This window comes from Scardinius erythrophthalmus (assembly GCF_964197995.2).
Source record: "Scardinius erythrophthalmus genome assembly, chromosome: 5".
In the NCBI taxonomy this organism is placed as follows: Eukaryota; Metazoa; Chordata; class Actinopteri; order Cypriniformes; family Leuciscidae; genus Scardinius; species Scardinius erythrophthalmus.
Genome location: NC_138225.1, coordinates 3,641,270 through 3,666,906, shown reverse-complemented (window position 1 = coordinate 3,666,906; position 25,637 = coordinate 3,641,270). Strand labels below are relative to the sequence as shown.

General features: G+C 45.6%; 2 long non-coding RNA genes across 3 annotated transcripts in view; one reads left to right on the top strand and one right to left on the bottom strand.

Annotated features, from left to right (window-relative positions):
* Positions 1 to 228: 228 nt before the first annotated feature.
* Positions 229 to 25,637, top strand: LOC308691077. Of its 2 annotated transcripts, none has more exons than XR_014030231.1 (8): positions 229 to 382; positions 14,524 to 14,583; positions 20,658 to 20,710; positions 21,149 to 21,259; positions 21,378 to 21,487; positions 24,614 to 24,716; positions 24,857 to 25,110; positions 25,308 to 25,637. It is a non-coding gene; the product is annotated as an uncharacterized lncRNA (long non-coding RNA). The 2 variants fall into 2 exon arrangements; XR_014030232.1 differs by having other exon boundaries at positions 21,149 to 21,300.
* LOC308691079 overlaps positions 24,937 to 25,637 on the bottom strand; it is a 28,911-nt gene continuing 28,210 nt past the window's right edge. Inside the window, exon 3 of the long non-coding RNA XR_014030234.1 lies at positions 24,937 to 25,074. This is a non-coding gene — a long non-coding RNA (uncharacterized lncRNA). The remainder of the gene's footprint in view (positions 25,075 to 25,637) is intronic.

Sequence of the window (25,637 nt, the reverse complement as noted above, 5' to 3'; positions counted from 1 at the left end):
TTCAATTTTGACCATGCTAATTATAGGTAAATGGTCAAGGGTGAAGGTTTAAACAAGAGGCAGACAAACCACAGTGAAACTGAGTGAAAACAGATGATGCTGGAAACACTGAGCAAGCAGTTTTAATTAATCATTTAGCTGATGTGTTTCTGCACACTTGTTACACGTCAATATCCTTTGAAATGAGGAACGGAAAGTGCTGTGTTATTATACACTAATTCCCTGTTTACTGTCATTGCAGGAACTCTTTTGAATGTGTTTTGGATTCTCTCTAGAAAGCAAGTAGCTGCAAAAGCTATGATGGTCTATCAGAAAACTGATAGTTGTGAAGAAATCATGAAAATTGACATGGAATATGAACGGAAGACGACATTTAGCAAAGGTTTGCTATATACTAAATTGTATTTGATACAGAAAGATGTCTTTGTGTTGTATATGAGAGAAAGAGTTTTAGTTAGTTGTACAACTACCTTAAATGCCTGCAACACTTTATAATCACTTTAATTAAGCAATAAGGTGCTGTATCGTGAATAAGTCACGGCTGAAGGGCGTTGTTAGGCACGACGCAAAGCATTATAGCCTACATTATATGATGCTTAAAGAAATGAACCTTCAAATTCTATTCAAAACAGAATTATTATAGCATTTGATTAATTATTTGAATGTAGCCTACATGAACTATTGAACTGAACATTGAGGCTAATGTTTGTTAATTATTACTGTGAACATTTTGAACAAAGATACGGAACCACGAAAGGAACATGGTGATTGAAAAAATATGATGGGAGGGAAAAAATATTGCCGCGTTCCCCCAAAAACCTTTCCGTTGTAAAACTACGAATTAAATTTTAAGCTTTGGAGTTTTAAGCTTTGGCGTATCTTGTTATGCTCTCTTTTAAAATATCTCATATAACATTAACTGTATCTGGTTATGATACTTTGAGCCACACTCAAATCTCAGCATGTTTTCTTACTGGAGACATTAACACTGAATATATTTCCAAGGAATTTCAATTGCAAGGAACGATATAGGGAAAATATTAATATTTAAAGTTCAATGAAGTAAGTGCATAAAGTACAAAGAGAATTTAACATGTTATTTCATTTGTTAACATTAGTTAGATTCGTTAGTAGTATGAACTATCAATGAACAATACTTCTAAAGAATTTATTAATCTTGTGAATGTTAATGTAATGAACTTTGAACTATGAATATTTTTATTAAGCAACTTTTAAGGTGAAGTAATCGATTTCTGAAAAACGCTGCTCAAAGTGGATTTTATAGAGCACTACAACACACTTGTGGCCAGTCAGCAATAGGGGCAATAGGGGGTGTATCCACTCATAATGGGGGAGAAGAGAGTTTTTTTTTTTTTTACTTTTTGAATTATATATATATAAAAAAATATTTATAAATGAATTTCACTGTATATAGTATAGTCTAAAGTATAAAAGAAATGTATGTACAGTTTTTGAATTGACACAACATCATTAAACACAACAATACGCCATCACATTCACGACTCTCCTGTGATTAAAGGCAACACTTCCGGTTTTCTTCCCACCGGAGCCTCACTTTCGATTTCAAAATGGCGGCTGCGTGAAATCAGCGTATAGGAGAGGAGTGAGAGTGAGCTAATCAGCAATAGGGGGCGTTTCCACTCATAATGGGGGAGGAGAGAGAGAGTGAGCTAATCAGCAGTAGGGGGCGTGTCCACTCATAATAGGGGAGAAGAGAGTAAGCCAATCAGCAGTAGGGGGCGTGTCCACTCATAATGGAGAAGGAGAGAGTGAGCTAATTAGCAGTAGGGAGCATGGCTGCGTTCAGCCCCGACAAAACGTTGCACAACGTTTTTTAAATAGAAACGGTGATGCGTTGAACACACTGTTTTGATGACGCGAGATTTGCAACTATGGCAGCTGAGAAGGCCATTCTTTGTGTTCTTTGTGAAGAATTTTCTGAGCCTGATGAAGTCGGTATAAATATGTGTTTAATACTACAAAATATGCCTGATGTTACAGTTACTGCACTTGCCGCCGAGAACAAAAGAGAACATCCCAATCGAGTGAAGGTGTGTTGAAGGCTGTAGAATGCACTGATTGCTATTACGGTTCTAAATCACCTTAGAGTATTATTACACAATTAATGTCCAGTAACTAGGAGAAGAGTAAAGAAACCAGAGTCAAAGATCAAATTCAATCACTGTATTGATTGATTGATTGATATTCATTTTCTCACAATGTCAACAAAATATAAATATCACAATAAACAGCGTAGGCCTACGTAAAATAAACAAACAATAAAAACAATGTGGTTATATACAAAAGATACAATTATATTCAGAGAGGGCAACGAAGTGGTGGTGATAAGTAAGTGTACTCAGTTTAAGAAGTCCCAAGTATGCCAGAGGAAGTCCACTTAATGGAAGAAGGGTGCAGATGTCATCAGAAGTCGATCCTCAGACGAAAGGGTTAATTGCTGCGATGTTCAGTGTGTGTGTGTTGGGTTTGTGTGACAGGTCAGCTGGACAAAATGTAGATGAATGTGTATGTGTGGTTAGTCTGCAATGACGCACACGCGAGTATTCACCACAGAAATCCAACAACCTCAGGAGCGATCACACAACATCAGCCGCCCATCACATATGAAATACCAAACTGCTCACCAGCTATATTATCGATCTATAACCAGATGGCCTTCTGATGCACCTTAACTCGTCTCGTTTGCTCACAATAATAACTCGCGCCACATTTCTTCACTCTTTCCTCCCTTGCCGCGAATATGTGATCTCGCGTCATTCTCACCGAACTCGCGAGACTTCTGATTCAAACCCCGCCCACTCGGCTAACTCAACACTTGAATAGAACAATGTAAAACTATAATAACAACATAAATATAAAATGACCATGCCCTTTTGCACAGCCGCCCCCAAATTTGGTATGCAAATTTGCCATTAGTAGGGTCTATGAGGAACTCTCTGAGTCTGGGGGTAATATTGGCAATTCAATCAACTTAGCTACTGGTCTTGTGTACGTTTGATCTTTCACTTTGACCACAGCTGTTCTGACTCTCCCATCTGAACTAGGAATGACAGAAGAGACAGTACCAACTCTCCAGAGTGCTCTTGGAATCTGCTCGTCAACAATGAGTACTACAGTACCAACTGCAATATTCTCTTTCTCTCTGTGCCATTTCTGTCTTGACTGTAATGTGGGTAAGAAGTCATGAATAAAATGCTTCCAAAAATGATCACTCAGAACTTGACTATGTCTCCATCTTTTCCTACTGAGTAATTCTGGGTCTGAATAGACAACTTGAGGCAAGGAGGAGTCAGGCCGCCCCATCAGCAAGGAATTTGGCGTTACTGGGTCTGGATCTGCTATGTCGCTAGAGACATAACCCAAGGGTCTAGAATTAAGGATGCTCTCAACCTCGATCAGAATGGTTCTTAATACCTCCTCAGTAACTGTCTGTGCGCCTAAGGGGGTTCTCAAGGCTGTTTTTACAGACCTCACTTCTCTCTCCCACGAGCCGCCGAAATGAGGTGCACTTGGTGGATTGAACCGGAATCTGATTTGTTCTTTGGCCAACTGGTCTCTGATACTGGGCTGAATCTGAGAGAAGGTGTCCTCCAGCTCTTTACATCCACCTCGGAAATTTGTTCCCTGATCCGAGAGAAGCTCATAGGGTTTCCCTCTTCGGGCAATGAAACGCCTGAGTGACAGCAGGAATGAATCTCCATCCATGTGATCCAATAGGTCAAGATGTACGGCTCGAGTAGTGAGGCACTTGTATACAATACCCCACCTTTTCTCAGTGCGGCGGCCCACCTTCACTATCAGTGGTCCAAAACAATCTACTCCAGTGGAGTAAAAGGGAGGTTTACACAATCGCAGACTTGATGGGGGTAAATCTGACATTCTAGGAATCATTGGCTTGCCTCTCCACTTGTTACACTCAAGACAGTGGTGCTGGTGTCTTCGAATCGCCTCTCTCCCCCTCAAAATCCAAAACTTACGCCGCAGTTCGGCATACACCCTGCCGGCTCCTGGGTGGTGCAATTGTTCATCGTAATGCTTGATTAGAAGCTTCACCACGGGATGATTCTGTGACAGAACGATAGGGTGTAGAACTGCATCACTCAATCCATGACACCTACGAAGTCGTCCTCCTACTCTAATCAAGTCTAGCTCTTTGTCATACTCCGGAGCAAGCTTAAGAAGTCGGCTTTGTGCAGAAATGTCTTTCCCTCCCTTGAGTAAGGCAAACTCGTCAGGAAAGTCTTGCATCTGACATTGTCTAAGGATAGACAATTCTGCCTTCTGAAACGCATCTGCACTCGGTGAATCTGTGTTGCCAGCCGCCCCATGAAGAACTCGCGCTGTAGCCTCTAGTAACTCAGTATAGCTAATAAATTGGCTGGGATCAGGTTCAACTTGCAACTTATGTTCAGTCAACGAACCGCAAAACACAGATTTCTTAAGTTCCTGAACTTCTTCAGGGGCCTTTCTTTCTGGTGCCTTAGGCCAACAGTTGCTAGACTGCATCAAGAAAGCTGGTCCTTGTTTCCATCGCGTTTCTTCAGCTAGCTGAGCCAAAGACAACCCTCGTGTTAAATCATCCGCAGGATTGGCTGCAGAATCGACATAACGCCAAGCTCCAGGGTCAGACAACTCTTGAATTTCTGTGACTCGGACTCCTACGAACACTCGGTATCTGCACGAATCAGACTGAAGCCAAGCAAGAACTGTAGTCGAGTCAGACCAATAGACGAATCTGGAGATATCTAGAGTTAGCTCTTTCTTCAGGACGTCTCCTAGCTGCGCTCCCGTCAATGCAGCGCAAAGCTCTAAACGAGCAATGGAGATCTGTTTCCTCGGAGCGACTCGTGACCTTGCCGCCATGAAGGCAACCTGCGTGTTGCCCTGATCATCTTCAGAACACAAATAGGCTACAGAGCCGTACGCCCTTTCAGACGCATCACAAAACACGTGAACACTGCGGCTCTTGATAGGATACTGAAGACTGGAACTGTAGCATCTTGGCAGGTGGATCTGAGACAATTGTGGAAGCTCGCTCTCCCACTGATGCCAAATGTCTAGTAAGCCGAATGGTAGATTAGGATCATCCCATTCTCGTTTCTTCTCCCACAACGACTGCACGACAATCTTGGCTCTTGTGGTATACGGAATGAGATATCCAAGGGGGTCGTACAGCTTGGCTAAAGTGCGATAGATGCTCCGCATCGTAATTTCACCATCCTCCCTCTGGTAAGGTTTGTATACCAATGTGTCTGGTCTACATTGCCATATCACTCCAAGGGCATTCTCCTGCGGATTGGCCAATTCTTGACTGAGCTGAATCTCACCACTCTTTGACTTCAACTCAGCAGGAAGGTGGTGAATAACCTTGGGGATGTTACTGGCCCATTGCCTCAATTCGAATCCACCGTCCATAAGATGACACTGCAATCGGTTTACCAGCTGTAAAGCTTGAGCTTCAGTAGAGACACTCTTGAGACAATTGTCAACATAGAAGCTACGCTCCACCGTTTGACGTACTTCATCAGTAGCTTCGAGATCCATCTTTGCATGGGACTGAAGTGCGTAGGTAGCACAACAAGGGCTACATGCTGTGCCAAATGGCAGAACTTGCCACTGATACACGATGGCTGGTTCAGATGTTTTCCCATGACGCCACAGAAAACGGAGGAAGGGTTTATCCTCGTCAAGAAGACGGATCTGATGGAACATACCCTTCACGTCACTGCAGATGGCCACAGAATGTTCTCGAAAGCGGAGGAGAACGCCCAACAAGCTGGCACTTAAAGTCGGACCGGGGAAAAGATGGTCATTAAGAGACTGACCCTGATACTCAAAAGAACAATTGAAGACAATACGGTTCTTCGCATTGTGATGAACCATATGATGTGGTATGTACCACGCTTTGGAACTCAGATCACATTCTGCAGATGTCAATGGGGTGACATAACCCGCTTGCAACAGTTTCTGAATCTCTGATTCGTAAGACGCAGCCATACTAGGCTCTCTAGCTAGTTTCCGCTCTGTGCTGCGTAACAGGGCCATGACTGCCTCTTTTGGTGCATTCAGAGGTGGAGGTGACTCTTTCCAGAGTAGAGGAGTGGCGCACCTTTTGACACCATTGACATCGATCCTGATGGTTTTCTCCTCTAGGAGGCGGATAGCTTCTGCATCCTGTCGTGATCGACTGACTACTTTCTCAGACTGATAAGGAAGGCTATCCAGCTGCCAAAGTTTTTCGACTTGACGGAATAGCTCAGCTTCAGGAGAAACACAAGAAATGAATAAACATTCTTGAGGCTGCAAGTGAGGCTTAATAAGACTTGAGGGACCTTGCAATGTCCAGCCAAGCATCGTATGAACCGCCGCTGGACCTCCAGGAGGACCCAATCTCACTGGCTCCACGGGGGTTATCAAGTGAGGATAATCCGAGCCGATAAGTACCAAGGGCTGTGCTTCGTGGATGTCATGCAAAGGTAAGTCACGGAGATGGCGATATCTTCTTTGCAAGTCAGAGATGGGGTAAGTATGTTGCACCAGGGCTAGCTCTCTTGCAGTGAACGCACCCTTGACCGGGTAGGATTTGTCAGGGTGTGAAACAGGTGCTATGGAGAAAGATACAGATCTGCCATGAATGGTATGAACATCCTGTCTCACTGTGCGCAGAGCCAAATCTTCAATTTCACCTTGAAGGTCTAGACGTCGAGCAGCTTCATTCAACAAGATAGTACGCTCAGATCCGTCGTCTAGCACAGCATAGGTTTCTAATGACTTATCACCATTCCGAATGATTACTCTACTTAACTTCAGTAACACTTGCTTGCCACTCGTAGGCCGATCCAAGTACAGGGTCTGAGAAGCAGGGCTTACTGTACTTTTCTCCGATGTCGGGTTATTACCTTTACTCATCCCATCGGCGTTGGCATTGACTTCATGAAGAACATCAAGATGCCTCCGTTCACACCGCTTGCACTTCGCCTTTAACGTGCATTTAGATGAAGAATGCCCTCGTCCACAACGCCAACATCTTCGTCCCGTTCTAATCCAACTCTCAATCTGCTCCTTAGTTAAGAGTTTGAAGTTGGAGCACTGATTCATGTAGTGCTGAATTGTGTCACAGAACGGACAATACTTTTTCGGCTTCTCCTGTGGTCTTTCTGAGTCCACGTATTCAGTCTTCGGGAGCTCTACCAATCCTACTTTCTGCTCTCTTCCATGTAGAACAGTAGTCAGCTTACGGGGCACAAAGCCAGTTCGCTTGTCTTTGTGAACGCTGTGTTTCACTTGATCAGGATAGGACCCATACTGTGTTCCTTCTACCTGCACACGAACCTCATATTCCAGCCAGTCTGCGAAATCAATCAGTGTTGGAATAGGTGTCTGAATGGGGTTAATGAATCTCTTGAAGTTAGCTCTTAGGTCGTACGGCAACTTGGCTAAGAGACGAGAAACATGAGAGCCACATTTCAGTTCAGTCCAACCTGTGCTACATAACTGGTTTAACATTCCCACCAGTGCTCGGACACGAAGGGCAAATGCCTTGAAAGACTTCACATCCCCACTCCTGATATTGGGCCCATCCATCAAATTAGTGATCCTTTGCAGTGCCAATTGATGTGGCTGCCCATACATATCAGTGAGCGCTCTCATAGTGTCACTGAATGGAGTGCGACTGTGACTATACGAGTCAGCAACAAGTAAAGCATCTTCCAGCTTAAGGTGGTCCATAAGTATTTGGAACTTAAAAGACTCAGAAGCGTCTTCAGGAAGAACGTTGTTTAACGCAAGCTTAAGACGAGCAAATTCTCGAGGATCATCCCGAACGAAATGAGGGATTGTAGGAGTTGGCCCTCGATATTGCATTGGGGGTGGATGCACCGGACGATGAATCTCAGATTGTCCAAGAGAATGGTGAGAACGATAATCTGTACGTAACGTTCGCGATTGTGCTCTTGCCTCCAATCGATTGGAGAATGATGAAGACGATCCCTAGGGGCATCGTTATACAGACGCTCTCTGTCACTTAAGCGGCAATGATAAGGGTCTGTTGTTGGTTGATAATAAACATCATGAGACCGCATACTGGACCGCAACATTGGTGGGTCATCTGCACATTGCTGACGGATATCAGATGAACGAGGTGGGCGCAGAGGAACATCAGCTTCATAATAATGATCATACCGTGGCGAATCATTCTTACTACTATGTGGATCATTATACGAAGGGGTCGACATACCTGAATTAGGCGGACTATCACTAAGCCTGACTGTTCTCTTTAGACTGTCTGTAAGCTCCTCAATGAGATCTCGCTCACAACTGCGAACTGTAAGAAGGGATTCATCTCTATGTGGCACCAAAGGAGTATGTTCTGTCTGGCCAGAGTTTCCATCACCCTGAAATGACTCCTGCATACTAGTAGACTTTGGTGTAGAGGACACCACAGCTCCTTCATTCGTAAGCCGTTGCTCAGATAATGAAACCTGGGAAGCTAACACAGGAGAGTTAACAATCATATCAGATATGCGTTGCATGTCCTGCCTCATTCGCCTGTTTTCCTCCCTCATTTCACGCATAAAACTAAGCATATCAGACTGCTCATCTGCAAATGCTAGCTGTTTCTGAGGATAACTAACCTCATAGTCACGCAAATGTGTTGGCCGTCTTGTTTCTCTACGAGGACGTACAACCTCTGGCTCTATAGCTTCCTCACTAGTTCTGGACATCATCGCTAAGGTGGTTATAGATCCGGCTCGAAGGACCATAAAATGTGTTGAAGGCTGTAGAATGCACTGATTGCTATTACGGTTCTAAATCACCTTAGAGTATTATTACACAATTAATGTCCAGTAACTAGGAGAAGAGTAAAGAAACCAGAGTCAAAGATCAAATTCAATCACTGTATGTCACGGGACACTGAACGAGAGACGAGGATTCAAGTGCAGAGAAGATTTAATAAACAAACATAGACAAAATACAAAAACTCAGAACTCAGATACCAACAGCACAGGAACATCAAATACAGGTAACACGGACAACGAGCCAGCACAAGACTACAAACACAAGGAGGCTAAATAGGGGAACAAACAAAGGAGGGTAACGAACACAACAGGTGGGACAAATTAACCAAATAATCAGATAACAAGATGGGAGGGGCTAGACAATAAACAAGAACACATGGCAAACAACAAAAACACCCATGTGCAGCACAAGACAGGACAGGCATGTGACATTACCCCCTCCCTACGGAGCGGCTACCAGACGCTCCACAAGACCCGAACGGAACGGGAGGGACAGACCAGGGTGGGACGGGAGGGACAGACCAGGGCGGGACGGGAGGGACAGACCAGGGCGGGACGGGAGGGACAGACCAGGGCGGGACGGGAGGGACAGACCAGGGCGGGACGGGAGGGACAGACCAGGGCGGGACGGGAGGGACAGACCAGGGCGGGACGGGAGGGACAGACCAGGGCGGGACACAAAGTTCGAGAGTCCAGGGCGGTGCAGACCGTCCATCTGGCGGCCAGGGCGGAGACTCTCTCTTGGGCGGCCAGGGCGGAGACTCTCTCTTGGGCGGCCAGGGCGGAGACGACCCCTCGGGCGGCCAGGGCGGAGACGACCCCTCGGGCGGCCAGGGCGGAGACGACCCCTCGGGCGGCCAGGGCGGAGACGACCCCTCGGGCGGCTCAGGAACAGACCCCACCGGCTCAGGAACAGACCCCACCGGCTCGGGCACTGGAACAGACACCACCGGCTCGGGCACTGGAACAGACACCACCGGCTCGGGCACTGGAACAGACACCACCGGCTCGGGCACTGGAACAGACACCACCGGCTCGGGCACTGGAACTGGCACCACCGGCTTGGGCACTGGAACTGGCACCACCGGCTCAGGAACAGACCCCACCGGCTCAGGCACTGGAACAGACACTGGAACTGGCACCACCGGCTCGGGCACTGGAACTGGCACCACCGGCTCGGGCACTGGAACTGGCACCACCGGCTCAGGTTCAGGAACAGACACAGACACAGACACAGACACAGGCTCAGGAACAGACACAGGCTCAGGAACAGACACAGGCTCAGGAACAGACACAGGCTCAGGAACAGACACTGGCTCAGGAACAGACACTGGCTCAGGAACAGACACTGGCTCAGGAACAGACACTGGCTCAGGAACAGACACTGGCTCAGGAACAGACACTGGCTCAGGAACAGACACTGGCTCAGGAACAGACACTGGCTCAGGAACAGACACTGGCTCAGGAACAGACACTGGCTCAGGAACAGACACTGGCTCCGGCTCAGGAACAGACACTGGCTCCGGCTCAGGAACAGACACTGGCTCCGGCTCAGGAACAGACACTGGCTCCGGCTCAGGAACAGACACTGGCTCCGGCTCAGGAACAGACACTGGCTCCGGCTCAGGAACAGACACTGGCTCCGGCTCAGGAACAGACACTGGCTCCGGCTCAGGAACAGACACTGGCTCCGGCTCAGGAACAGACACTGGCTCCGGCTCAGGAACAGACACTGGCTCCGGCTCAGGAACAGACACTGGCTCCGGCTCAGGAACAGACACTGGCTCCGGCTCAGGAACAGACACTGGCTCCGGCTCAGGAACAGACACTGGCTCCGGCTCAGGAACAGACACTGGCTCCGGCTCAGGAACAGACACTGGCTCCGGCTCAGGAACAGACACTGGCTCCGGCTCAGGAACAGACACTGGCTCCGGCTCAGGAACAGACACTGGCTCCGGCTCAGGAACAGACACAGGCTCCGGCTCAGGAACAGACACAGGCTCCGGCTCAGGAACAGACACAGGCTCCGGCTCAGGAACAGACACAGGCTCCGGCTCAGGAACAGACACAGGCTCCGGCTCAGGAACAGACACAGGCTCCGGCTCAGGAACAGACACAGGCTCCGGCTCAGGAACAGACACTGGCTCCGGCTCAGGAACAGACACTGGCTCCGGCTCAGGAACAGACACTGGCTCCGGCTCAGGAACAGACACTGGCTCCGGCTCAGGAACAGACACTGGCTCCGGCTCAGGAACAGACACTGGCTCCGGCTCAGGAACAGACACTGGCTCCGGATCAGGAACAGACACTGGCTCCGGATCAGGAACAGACACTGGCTCCGGATCAGGAACAGACACTGGTTCCGGCTCAGGAACAGACACAGGCTCCGGCTCAGGAACAGACACAGGCTCCGGCTCAGGAACAGACACAGGCTCCGGCTCAGGAACAGACACAGGCTCCGGCTCAGGAACAGACACAGGCTCCGGCTCAGGAACAGACACAGGCTCCGGCTCAGGAACAGACACTGGCTCCGGCTCAGGAACAGACACTGGCTCCGGCTCAGGAACAGACACTGGCTCCGGCTCAGGAACAGACACTGGCTCCGGCTCAGGAACAGACACTGGCTCCGGCTCAGGAACAGACACTGGCTCCGGCTCAGGAACAGACACTGGCTCCGGCTCAGGAACAGACACTGGCTCCGGCTCAGGAACAGACACTGGCTCCGGCTCAGGAACAGACACTGGCTCCGGCTCAGGAACAGACACTGGCTCCGGCTCAGGAACAGACACCACCGGCTCAAGTGTGTGCGTAGCCCACACACACAACATGGCTGTGGCCATAATGGCCAGTGTCGCGGTCACAAGGGCTCAGGCTCAGGAACAGACACCACCGGCTCAGACACAGGCTCGACGGCGGCCATCTTGTCAGGGGACACAGGCTCGGCAGGCGTGATGTGAACAGGCTCGGCGGCGGCCATCTTGTCCGAAGACACAGGCTCGACGGCGGCCATCTTGTCAGGGGACACAGGCTCGGCAGGCGTGACTTGAACAGGCTCGGCGGCAGCGACGACCATCTTGTCCGAAGACATAGGCTCAGGAACAGTCTCTGGCTGGGCCGACGTGACGTGAACAGTCTCTGGCTGGGCCGACGTGACGTGAACAGTCTCTGGCTGGGCCGACGTGACGTGAACAGTCTCTGGCTGGGCAGACGTGACGTGAACAGTGTCTGGCTGGGCAGACGTGACGTGAACAGTCTCTGGCTGGGCAGACGTGACGTGAACCGTCTCTGGCTGGGCAGACATGATGTGAACCGTCTCTGGCTGGGCAGACGTGACGTGAACCGTCTCTGGCTGGGCAGACGTGACGTGAACAGTCTCTGGCTGGGCAGATGTGACGTGACGTTGAAGTGGCGCCTTTCTCCTCCTCCTCCGTCTCCTGACCACCGGCTCCGAAACCACCGAACCACCTCCTCCGATCTGATCACCGTCAGACATGGTGCTCTCCTCCTCCAAAGTTCTCTGAGCACACCTGGCAAAATATTCAAACAGGGAAATGGAGTTTCCCTTGTTCTCCCCCGGAGGAAAAATCTCGCTCTGCTGAATCCACATACTTGGCTGGCTCGTTCTGTCACGGGACACTGAACGAGAGACGAGGATTCAAGTGCAGAGAAGATTTAATAAACAAACATAGACAAAATACAAAAACTCAGAACTCAGATACCAACAGCACAGGAACATCAAATACAGGTAACACGGACAACGAGCCAGCACAAGACTACAAACACAAGGAGGCTAAATAGGGGAACAAACAAAGGAGGGTAACGAACACAACAGGTGGGACAAATTAACCAAATAATCAGATAACAAGATGGGAGGGGCTAGACAATAAACAAGAACACATGGCAAACAACAAAAACACCCATGTGCAGCACAAGACAGGACAGGCATGTGACACTGTATTGATTGATTGATATTCATTTTCTCACAATGTCAACAAAATATAAATATCACAATAAACAGCGTAGGCATACGTAAAATAAACAAACAATAAAAACAATGTGGTTATATACAAAAGATACAATTATATTCAGAGAGGGCAACGAAGTGGTGGTGATAAGTAAGTGTACTCAGTTTAAGAAGTCCCAAGTATGCCAGAGGAAGTCCACTTAATGGAAGAAGGGTGCAGATGTCATCAGAAGTCGATCCTCAGACGAAAGGGTTAATTGCTGCGATGTTCAGTGTGTGTGTGTTGGGTTTGTGTGACAGGTCAGCTGGACAAAATGTAGATGAATGTGTATGTGTGGTTAGTCTGCAATGACGCACACGCGAGTATTCACCACAGAAATCCAACAACCTCAGGAGCGATCACACAACATCAGCCGCCCATCACATATGAAATACCAAACTGCTCACCAGCTATATTATCGATCTATAACCAGATGGCCTTCTGATGCACCTTAACTTGTCTCGTTTGCTCACAATAATAACTCGCGCCACATTTCTTCACTCTTTCCTCCCTTGCCGCGAATATGCGATCTCGCGTCATTCTCACCGAACTCGCGAGACTTCTGATTCAAACCCCGCCCACTCGGCAAACTCAACACTTGAATAGAACAATGTAAAACTATAATAACAACATAAATATAAAATGACCATGCCCTTTTGCACAGAAGGGATTGCTGAAACTGAAATGGAAGCACACATCTTAACTAAAACACATTTATTTAGCCTCACATACTGACTTTATTTGTAGTTACTGTTTTAATACCCTTTATTTTCTTTCTCATTTTTAGGAAAAGCACTTAATTACCATTGTTTATTTCTATACCAAATGTCATACACATGCAATGAAGCTAAAAATATAACTACATCATTATGTTGATATCCTACATTTTTACAATAAAACTTACACAAACATGTCTTCTAATATCCTCAGTTGTTGCGTAGGCCAATACCGAGCTGCATCGAACACATTTGTAAATTACTTTCCTTGAACCCATTGTGCGAGTTCACTTTAATACCGCGTGCTTTATATACGTTGCTGCTGATTGGACTGCAGTTCTGACACACCCACCAAACAAGAGAAATCGTATCTCAAACCCCGTTGCACACCAGTGCACGCCGTTTCGAAACATGACGTTCAACCCGGAAACCGTAGCAAAACGTTGCGCACCGTTTGAACTTGAACGTGCCCCATGTCTACTCATGATGGGGGAGGAGAGAGTGAGCCAATCAGCAGTAGGGGGAATATTTTTATATTTTCTCATTCACGAAGCCATTATTTCTATGCACTCAGTGATCTTGCAGATCCAGTATATTGTATTTATGGCTTTTGTCTCATGTTTAAGAGTCAATTTCGAGTTCATTGAGTGTCCTGAAGAGTTCAGTGTCAGATCTCACTTCATCTGTCGCATCATGTCCTCTAAACAACAGATCTCTGGTGAATTGAGTGCAATATTGCAATAACTGCATTATTGAGCATTGTGAATGTATAACTGAATCTACTGAATTGATCTCTTTTTTAGGCATGATTTCAGAAATATAATCATAATTGTTGGTTTCATGGACCTGCATGCTGATACTGACATTATTCTTTACATTGGAAATAATTGGATTGAAATTAAATTCACAGGACACTGACTGCAGAAAGTCTAACCAGGTCTGATGTGTTTTCTTGTGTTCTAGAGGAGAGAGTCATGAACGCTCTGAAGGAGCTGAAATCTAACATGGAATACAAAACAGCAGGTACTGCATCTACACTCTTTAAAAATAAAGCTTCCAAAAGAAGGTTTTCGCAGCGATTCCATAGAAGAAACATTTTTAGTTACACAAAGACCCCTTCAGTGAACATTCTGGAAAATGTGAAGGACCATTTGTAAAACACACTTCTGAAGAACCTTTTGTGGAATAGAAAGATTCCATGCATGTTAAAGGTTCTTTGTGGAACCTAGATGCCTATAAAATAAACTTTATATTTAAGAGTGTAGCGCTACTTTATGTGGTTAAAGGGATATATACGGTAGCCAAGGCTAAAGATAATAGGGATGTTTTTCTAGCATCTAAGAGCGTAACATTTAGTACAATGAAATAAACTTATAACCCGTTTTCTGAGTAACACTAAGAAAATCTCTATAGATTGTTGCAGACGCGACGCATGCGCATTCGACAACGATAATGGCGAATAAAAGGACTAAAGTGAAACAGGCACACGGAATCAGACTCACCACACACATACACCGATTAAACTGACTCTGTTTGGTTAAACTCGTTATTTTAGTCAGTCAGTCAGAGAATCTCGAACTGACGAGCGCTAAAGACAGCTTGACGTCGATAACTCTGAGTTCCCTTTCAAGGCGGTCACTTCGACATTACGTCACTGACGTATATGGGAACTCCTTCCTTCTCCATTTTCACTGAAATCTTATAGGCTAACGCCAGCTGGAGACAGCTGGCCAATTGCAAATGAACATGCAAATACTGACCAGACCGCGGGCAGTATAAATAGCGTGGGCGCGACAATTACGTCAGACTCTCTTTCTTCACGCTAGAAGTCTTATCTGAAGTCATCGTGGAAGTTGCAATAGAGGTTACTCACCATGTACCCTCCCCGCATCCGATGGCTGCTAACTTACATGCCATATGTGCGGGTCCTATTGACTCGCTCTACCCTAACAAGGATCAACCGAGGCCGCACTCAAGGACGACAGGCATGTGCCGGACAGTGCGCGCCCTCAGGGGAATAAACCCGGGCATCAGCGGGAATGAGGCCCACTGCCGCCAGCAGGCCGCTGGTGGGCCCTCTCCCGCCCTAAGACGAGTTGACGCTGCCCGTTGCCACTCCGGTCCTCTTCGCGGGCTCGCTAGAGGGACTCGACGCATTAGGCTCCGTTAAAGGATACTTTAGCCCGGTATCTCAGCAGCAGCCAACGAGCCCGTTGTACAACCCGCTCGCCTGCACCTAAACACTGTTTCTATGGCAACTCAAAGTCTTCCTAGCCAGTCTAGGGAAACGACGGTGTTCAAGTCCCGCTGCGCCGGACTTCCACCAAAACTTCTAAAGAACAGGCTACTTCAAGAAAGACTCCGTCTTCCACGACGTCCTATGGTAGTCGTGCGCAAGACGCACGTCTAAAGAGACGAGGCAAAGGCCATGGCTCCGTGTCTAAAAGGGAAGTGCGGATGTTATGAAAGTCTCTAGACGCCCCGCTCTGACAATGGAAAGTGCACAGCCGCAATCCGGTGAGTGTTTACCCCCCTTCTAGTCAGTCTCGACTACAGTGGGTTGCGCAGTCGTTACCGCTTATGCTGTTGACGCTGGGCCTACGTAACATTATATATTGATGTGCTTACAGCTTATGTTGTCAGGTTGCCCTGTATTCAGTGCAACTGGCCATGCTGATTTCACTCCGTATTCACAGTTGTTGTCACTACGCCACTGACGCTGTGTTTATGTACACACTGCACACTGATATGTGCTATGATTTATGCCGTTATGTATTGCCCTGTATCCTTCAGTGCAAATGGCTATTCTGATTACCGCATGTTCACAGTTGTTGTGCAACGCAAATGACGCTGTGTTTATGTACACACTAGCTGCTACACACTGATATATGTTATAATTTTGCCGTTGTATATTGCCCTGTATCCTTCAGTGCAATGGCTATTGATTACTACGCAGTACGTATTCACAGTTGTTGCGCGATGCAACTGGCGCTGTGTTTATGTACACACCGCACACTGATATGTGCTATGATTTGTGCCGTTATATATTGCCCTGTATCCTTCAGTGCAACTGGCCATTCAACTACGTATTCACAGTTGTTGTCGCTACGCCACTGACACTGTGTTTATGTACACACTGCACACTAGTGCTATGATTGTGCTGTTATGTATTGCCCTGTATCCTTCAGTGCAACTGGCCATTCTGATTCAACTATGTATTCACAGTTGTTGTGCGATGCCACGGACGCTGTGTTTATGTACACTATATGTGTGTGTTATGCTTATGCCATTATATATTGCCCTGTATCCTTCAGTGCAAATTGCTATTCTGATTACTACGCAGTGCGTATTCACAGTTGTCGTGCGATGCAACTGACGCTGTGTTTATGTACACACTGCACACTGATATGTGCTATGATTTGTGCCGTTATATATTGCCCTGTATCCTTCAGTGCAAATGGCTATTCTGATTACCGCATGTTCACAGCTGTTGTGTGATGCAACTGACGCTGTGTTTACGTACACACTACACACTGATATGTGTTATAATTTTGCCATTGTATATTGCCCTGTATCCTTCAGTGCAAATGGCTATTCTGACTACTACGTATTCACAGTTGTTGCACGATGCAACTGGTGCTGCGTTACGTACACACCGCACTCTGTGTGATGATTTATGCCATATATATTGCCCTGTGTCATTCAGTGCAAATGGCTATTCTGATTACTACGCAGTGCGTATTCACAGTTGTCGTGCGATGCAGCTGACGCTGTGTTTATGTACACTCTACACTGATATGTGTTATGATTTTTGCCGTTATATATTGCCCTGTATCCTTCAGTGCAAATGGCTATTCTGATTACTACGTATTCACAGTTGTTGTGCGATGCAGCTGACACTGTGTACACACTACGCACTGATATGTGTTACGATTACGCCGCTATATATTGCCCTGTTTCCTTCAGTGCAACTGGCTGCTCTAATTACTGTGTATTCACAGTTTTTGTGCGATGACACTGACGCTGTGTTATGTACATTGATATGTGTCTATGATTTATGTGTCTATAATTAACTACGTATTCACAGTCGATGTTGCTATGCCTCTGACGCTGAGTTTTGTACACATTAATGTACTATGCCATCACGTTCAGTGCAACTAGCTATCCTATCTAACTGTGCATTGTCACAGTTTGTCGCTACGGCGACTTGCGGTGTTCCCCCCCCTGCGGCTCAGTGGCAGAACATTAGGCTTTCGTGCCAGAGACCCGTGTTCGATTCCGGCTCTGGCAGCAGATAAAAATTATCTGCATCTGTGTACACACTGAAGTGTTATGCTGTCATGTTGCCCTTCAACGTAACTGACCATTGTGTTTGAACTGTGCATATTCATGCAGTTTCGGTCGCTTTGGCGACTTGCACTGCATTATACACACAGATGTTTTAAATGTGCACACTGACTGTGTTATGCTGTTATGTTGCCCTCTATCCTTCAGTGCAACAACCAGCTGTCCTATCTAACTGTGCATATATTTACAGTTCTGTCGCTACGGCGACTACACTGCACTTATGTACGATCAGTGCAAAACTAGCTGCCTTAATCTAACTGTGCATATTCACAGTTTCTGGATGTTTGTACGTACATGGATGTGTTATGCCAACGCATTCTCATCCTTGGACGTCACATACTGACCCTTGTGACATTTCGTCTACATCGAACGCACATGGCACCCTTTAGCGTCAATATGACACGCACAGGATATGGGTAGGTTTAGTTCTGGGGTAGGTTTAGGGTTAGACCGCTAGGAGGCGCCTTCTGGCTCATTTCTATCTGCGTCTCATATTGACGATAAAGGGTGCCATGTGCGTTTGATGCAGACGAAATGTCAACAGCGTCAGTATTATGACGCCTTGGGATGAGAACGGGCTGGTTATGCTGTAATGGATGCGCTATTCTTGCGCACTTGTGTTATGCTGTCATGTTGCCCTGTATCTCAGTGCAACTAGCTATCCCAGTCGAACTGTGCATATTCACAGTCTCTGTCGATACGGTGACCTGCGCTGCATTTATTACACATGGATGTGTTCATGCTGCGGTGTTGCCCCGTATCCTTCAATGCCTATACTGAGCTACTGCGTATATTAAGTTGGCGCTACAGCGACCGATGCTGTTACGTACATGTGCTACGCTGTTATGTTGCCCGTTTCCTTCAGTGCAACTGGCTATTCTGTACTAACTCGTATACTCACAGTTCTAGCTATGGCTACGACAGTGTTTGTGTACTTACTGAGGTGCTATGCTATTATGGAGGCTATTATCTAACTGCATATATTCACAGTTGTTGTCGCTACGGCCACTAGCACTGTGTTTATGTACATTCAGTCATGTGTTAATTTGCACTTCCGTACATCGGCTATAGAACATCGGCTATGTTCTACAAGGGAGTGTCAGTTTCCTGTGACCCCCTTACTGGCCTATCATCCCCGGTTCACGGACCTGAGAGAGTTATGGGGCTCCCCCATGACAATCCCCCTCAGGACGGTCCTGCTTCTACAGGCAATCGGCACGATTGGCACCCCAGCCCCAAGCTGTGGAACCTTCTTGTGTGTCCGCTGCTGGGTCCATAGTTGAGCAAGACACTTAACACTATTAAGTGCTGAGAGCTTTCCTTGAGATGGCCTTTCCACCTGCTCTCGACCCAGCGAAGCTCTTTGGAGATATACGCTCATTCTAAGTGAATGATGTTGCATTGTCTCGTACCTGGTGACTGCAGCGTCACTCTCCGTCCGATACCAAGCTGCGTTCCGAAGTCGCTTACACCGTTCAGTGCACAGTTTGATCCTACGGGATGCCTACGGGATTTAGGTATGCTGGCTGTCTTCTCAGAACACGTTCGCCAGGGTTTCAAGTTTGGTGCACTGCCTATAGCGTCGTGGGTTCGGTGAGTTTTATTAATGTACTCATGAACTGTTACCACCAGCTGTGCAGTGGTCTGCATTATGTAGAGTTACCATTGCTGCTAACTCTGTGTTATGACTTAAGGTTTCACGGCTGTTTCCGCATTACGCAGTAGTTTTCAATGTACTGTTAACTCTGTGTATGGCTATAAGGTTATGCAGCTGTCACCGCTATTGCCGTCGACACTGTGTTAACTCTTGTGCTTTGAGTGCTTATGGTGTTGTGCTGCCCTGTCCAGTGCAGCCTTCACTTCATTGCATTGGATATGCAACTTGGTAAGGTTGGAACAGATGTTTCTTGGTCTAGTTTCGCCTCAGTTCGAGTGCTCCTGGCGGCGCTGCTGGCTTAGAACTGTTGTCTCTCGTGGGAGTGTAGCTTTCCCGTTCAGGGCTTATCTTCACTGCGCTCACGGCGGGATTCTATACAGTTCCCATATACGTCAGTGACATAATGTCGAAGTGACCGCCTTGAAAGGGAACGTCTCCGGTTACTATCGTAACCTCGGTTCCCTGAGAGGCGGGAACGAGACATTACGTCAGCCGCCGCGCTCGCCGTTTGATCAGCTGTGCTAGCGTTCAGTCTTGATTCTGACGTAATTGTCGCGCCCACGCTATTTATACTGCCCGCGGTCTGGTCAGTATTTTCATGTTCGCGTCAATTGGCCAGCTGTCTCCAGCTGGCGTTAGCCTATAAGATTTCAGTGAAAATGGAGAAGGAAGGAGTTCCCATATACGTCAGTGACGTAATGTCTCGTTCCCGCCTCTCAGGGAACCGAGGTTACGATAGTAACCGGAGACGATTTCCGTCGTGTGTGTGTGGTTTAGACTAGATCGCGATGTTTAAGGATGAGTTACAAAGACTTACCCATCAGCAGACTCCAGACACCTGCAGAAAAACACTGTTTAACGACCGTCATGACGTCTGTCGGGAAAAGCGCAAAAACGAGCGATAAACACCGCGGACTAAAGCCTGCGCACTGAACACGGATGCTGTGAGTCTATCTATAAGCATATTGTATTGAATATTGGCAGAGATCACATTATTTAGCCTGATATATTGAATGAAACTCCTTGTTTATTATTATTTGAATAGATATTGCCATGAGCTAAGTGGCTTATGCTTTTTATCATGCTTTTTCAGTTTTTTTCAGTTTTGACTGACAAAATGCCGGCGGCCGGAAACAACAAGTTACAGTGAGTTGTTCAAAACCTTTCTTTTTAGTAAACTCTGTGTACACAAACAATGTTCTCAATGCTGGAGTTCATGTGTAGAGCCCCTGGTGATACTTCAAGCAAAGTTTCATGTTGTGTCGAGCCTTCTTAGTGTTTTAAAAATAGTGTTTTAAAAAATTTTATGCCATCATAGTCATGCCCCAATCACTCCCATTCAAAAGGCAATTTGACCGAAAACGAAAATACGGTCAAACTTAAAAGTGGCGTTTCCATCTTAATTATGCTTTTAAATGAAATTTTGCCTCGGGTAGATTCACAAAAACACCCTAGGTTACATTTTTACTTTAAAGGTTTGGAATGACATGAGGGTGAGTTTTTAATGACCGGACTTTCATTTTCAGTTGAACTGAACCTTTAAATCTGCTCTTATTTTGCATATTTTCTCTATCTCTCACGCAGACGTCCCTGTAACCTGTAAATCTGGCTGGATATTGTACAAAAGCAGCTGTTTTTTGTTCTCCAATAATGAACTCAACTGGATTGAGCCACAAGATTACTGCAAAGCACAGGGTGCGTTACTCCTCAAAATAGAAGAGGACGAGGAGGAGTGGGTGTGTAATGTTAATGGATGTGCATAACAGCATTTTGATTTTACTTTTTTTATTATTAGTTTCTATCTTCCCCCTAGGCATTTCTAAACAACCATACCATACCCGAAAACTACTGGGTCAGTCTAACAGATCAGAACACAGGCCAGTGGAGATGGGCGGATGATACTCCTTACACTATGAACAAAGAGTGAGCTGATTCAGGCATTATTCACTTTGATTCACAAAAACATTTCTTAGCAAGTATGCACTAAAATAGCATGCATTAAAATTTACATTTGAATCATACAGTCAAACCAAAATTTATTCAGACACCTTCAACATTTCTCACTTTATCACAGTTTATTCGCTATAGTTTAGAAAATGGTAATAAAATATGACAAGAACTCAGAGTTATCAAATCAGTTGATATTTCACTGTTTTCGTCTATCCTACTGTTAGACTGTCTCACAAATTAATTATGCTGAATAGCTGTCAGCTCTTAAAGCTGCAGTTGGCAAGATTTTTTGGATCATATTCACTGAAACCAACACTATAGCTGTGTCCTAATGTGAAGGCTGCATCCTTCGGAGGACGTGTCACGTAGCCTTCGTAGGATTTCCTAATTGTGCAACCAGGTGTTCCCGATTACCGCTCCTGGTGCCAAGCAACGTTGCAAGAGGACAGCTGCCATCCTGATAATTAATTTGATATAATTGAGTAAACAGCTATGAAGCCAGCTTGGCTATTGTCATTTTTATGTTTTATATTTTACTGGAGGACATGGTGAGGATGTTTCAGCCCTGGCGTTGCCAGGTCATGTATTTACGGCTTAGCCAAGACCATGGCCAGATAAATTAAGATGGATTGCAGCGTCCCAATTCAGAGGCTGCGTCCTGAATTGGCGGATTACACTTTAAACTAAGTATTGGGTGCTAACTTAAGTAAATAATGTAATGATATATGCAAATAAAATAAAACTTGCATAGGCCTATATATATATATATATATATATATATATATATATATATATATATATACATACATACATACATACACACACACACACACACACACACACACCTAAAGGATTATTAGGAACACCATACTAATACTGTGTTTGACCCCCTTTCGCCTTCAGAACTGCCTTAATTCTACGTGGCATTTGGCCATGGGCGTAGGTTTAGGGGGGACGCTAGGTACTAGTCCCAATCAATATTTTGAGATGACAAATTTGTCCCCACCAATATTTAGCAAGCTCCTTTGAACTGCTATTTGGATCGATTCCAACGGGCAAAACAACGACAGTACAAGAAACGCCGTAATTTGATTGGCGGCGGTGTATCTGACAACAAGCTACACGCGCGGGCCGGGACTACTTTTGTGCTTGCACTGGCAGCGAGCGGTTGGTGTGTGTGTGTTTATGTGTGTGTGCGCGCGCGCGCGCGTGTCGACGACGCCGACGGTAAGTTACCAGGGCTGTCTCTCTGCCACATACAAAGGCCAGAGTAAAACATTTTAAAATTCAGTTTTTTGCCACTTTTTGTACTTTGTAGATAGATCAGCTATGCCACCCAAGAAGAAGAAAGGGGACATACAAAGCTTTTTCATAAAGCAGAGTGTAAGTAGGCAAAATAACTAGCCACACAAATAATAAACTAGCAGTATACTAGTGACTGACCAGGCTTTCAAATGCAGATTCTACTGTGGAAAATAGTATTGGTGATAGTATGTGTTACCCAGGATGTTGTTACAGTTAAACCTAGCAGCAGCAATCTTTCAACTAAGGTTAAGAGTATTGGCTGTGCAGCACAGCACTGATAGACTCATAGAAGTCGCGCTATCATGATAGAATGCTACGTTAGCAAGTCACTGAATGTTAATTAGCTGACCTTAACTTAGAATCTTGCAGTCAACATAAACAGTGGATCTGAGACATTTTTCGTTTCTACATTCTATTTATGTAATGTATTTGTGAGTGAGTGTAGCCTAAGAATTTAATATTTAAGAATATAATATATCAATAGAATTTGATATAGAATAGTAGATATACAATTTTAGTATTAATGGAATACTGTAATCATGGATAATAATAATAATAATAGATAATAATAATGGATTTGTTGTGTTGAATGCATACTATGATACCACGTATAGAATGCATACTATGATACCAGGTGTGTATTTTATTCATTTGTTCATTATATAATAATTTATGTTAATAAAACGTTTGGTTGTTCAGCATTAGGCCTACACAGTCTCAGGTTTTTATTTTTATTTTTTGAGAGTGCATTTTTGAGATTATACAGTTATACTAGCTCTTTAGGGACAGTATACAGGATGGTGTATTGGGGTCAGGAGGATACAATATAATGAGATGAAGTAGATTCACTTCTGTATTGTGATATTCTGTATTGCCAACAGTCTGAAATCGGGGGGGGTGGGGGTGGGGGGATGTCCCCACCAAAGCTGTGGCCAAACCTACGCCCTTGCATTTGGCGTAAACAGAATGAGAACATGGATCCATCATGCCTTGTTACCACTGTGCAGGCTGGTGGTGGTGGTGTAATGGTGTGGAGGATGTTTTCTTGGCACATTTTAGGCCCCTTAGTGCCAATTGGGCATCGTTTAAATGCCACGGCCTACCTGAGCATTGTTTCTGACCATGTCCATCCCTTTATGACCACCATATACTCATCCACTGATGGCTACTTCCAGCAGGATAATGCACCATGTCACAAAGCTCCAATCATTTCAAATTGGTTTCTTGAACATGACAATGAGTTCACTGTACTAAAATGGCCCCCACAGTCACCAGATCTCAACCCAATAGAGCATCTTTGGGATGTGGTGGAACGGGAGCTTCGTGCCCTGGATGTGCATCCCACAAATCTCCATCAACTGCAAGATGCTATCCTATCAATATGGGCCAACATTTCTAAAGAATGCTTTCAGCACCTTGTTGAATCAATGCCACGTAGAATTAAGGCAGTTCTGAAGGCGAAAGGGGGTCAAACACAGTATTAGTATGGTGTTCCTAATAATCCTTTAGGTGAGTGTGTATATATATATATATAGAGATATATGCCAACTTTTTTTATCGGGCCGATAAAGATAACATTAAAAATTTGTATATATCGTGCATCCCGAGAATTTACAACATGGCAGGGTTTTTAAAATTCTGTTTTCCACAATCAATTTTGCAGTTTTTGTGCATTTAACAGGCCATTTCATTGCAGTGCATCCATAAATCATTTTTTTTTAATCTAAACCCTGACTGTCACCTTTTTCAATGCTAAATTATGCCATATTGAGGTGTTTCTCCAACCTTTAACAGGTGGTCCTCCTTACCCACTGAACCAGTATGGTGGAGGTGGCAGGGGCAACTACGACAACTTCCGTGGGCAAGGCGGTTACCCCGGAAAACCTAGAAACAATCGGTGAGTTGATTTTTGTATTTCAGTCAGGACACAGGAGTGATATTGTATTAAGCTCTTTTAGGATGTTAATAGATACACTTTAATAAAATGTCATAATACACAAAGCGGAAGCAATGATGCAAGTAAACTCTTTATTTGAGGGGTCAAAAAACACAAAAACACTTCAGGAACTTGGGTGGGCTGGTGGCGCAGGGACAAGATGGTCAGCGTGCTGGTGAAGAGTGGTGACGGTGAATCCAGTACAGGTGAACATCCAGACGAGACGAACCCCACGAAGACACCGAACAGGAAACTCGAACCAGGAACAGGACTGTAGACGGCACACGATGAACACACACTGAGGACACCAAACAACGATCTGACAAAGAGAGGAGAGTGCGATGAGTCTTTATAGGTGAGTGAATTGGCAGCAGCTGGTGCGGGGAATGAGATCAGCTGGCGCGCTGATCAGCTGGAACGAGCAGTCACGCCCACTCACACACACCCACCCACACACACACACAGAACAACAAATACACGAGACACGAAGAAAACAGTGAATTCATGAACCGTGACATAAAATGCCCTTTTTTTTCCGTCTGTCTTTTCCAGAATGATGCGTGGGGATCCTCGCAATATCATTGAATATCGTGATTTAGACGCACCAGATGATGTGGACTTCTTTTAGAGCTCCAGTTTTATTCTCTCCATTTTAATACATTTTCTTTTTTTCTTTTTTTTACAGTTGTCTCAGCATTTTCTTGTTTTTGCATTCATTCCAGAAGCAGAAGTCTCTTTCTGTTCACTCGCATGAATTACAGAAGCGCTCCACCTTGAAGTGAACGCATGTCCTTTACGTTGGATGTCATTGCGTACTCAGTGTTATAGAATGAGCTTGTGCTTGTGGCCTTTTTTTCTTCCAATAAAACTTCGGTTTGGATT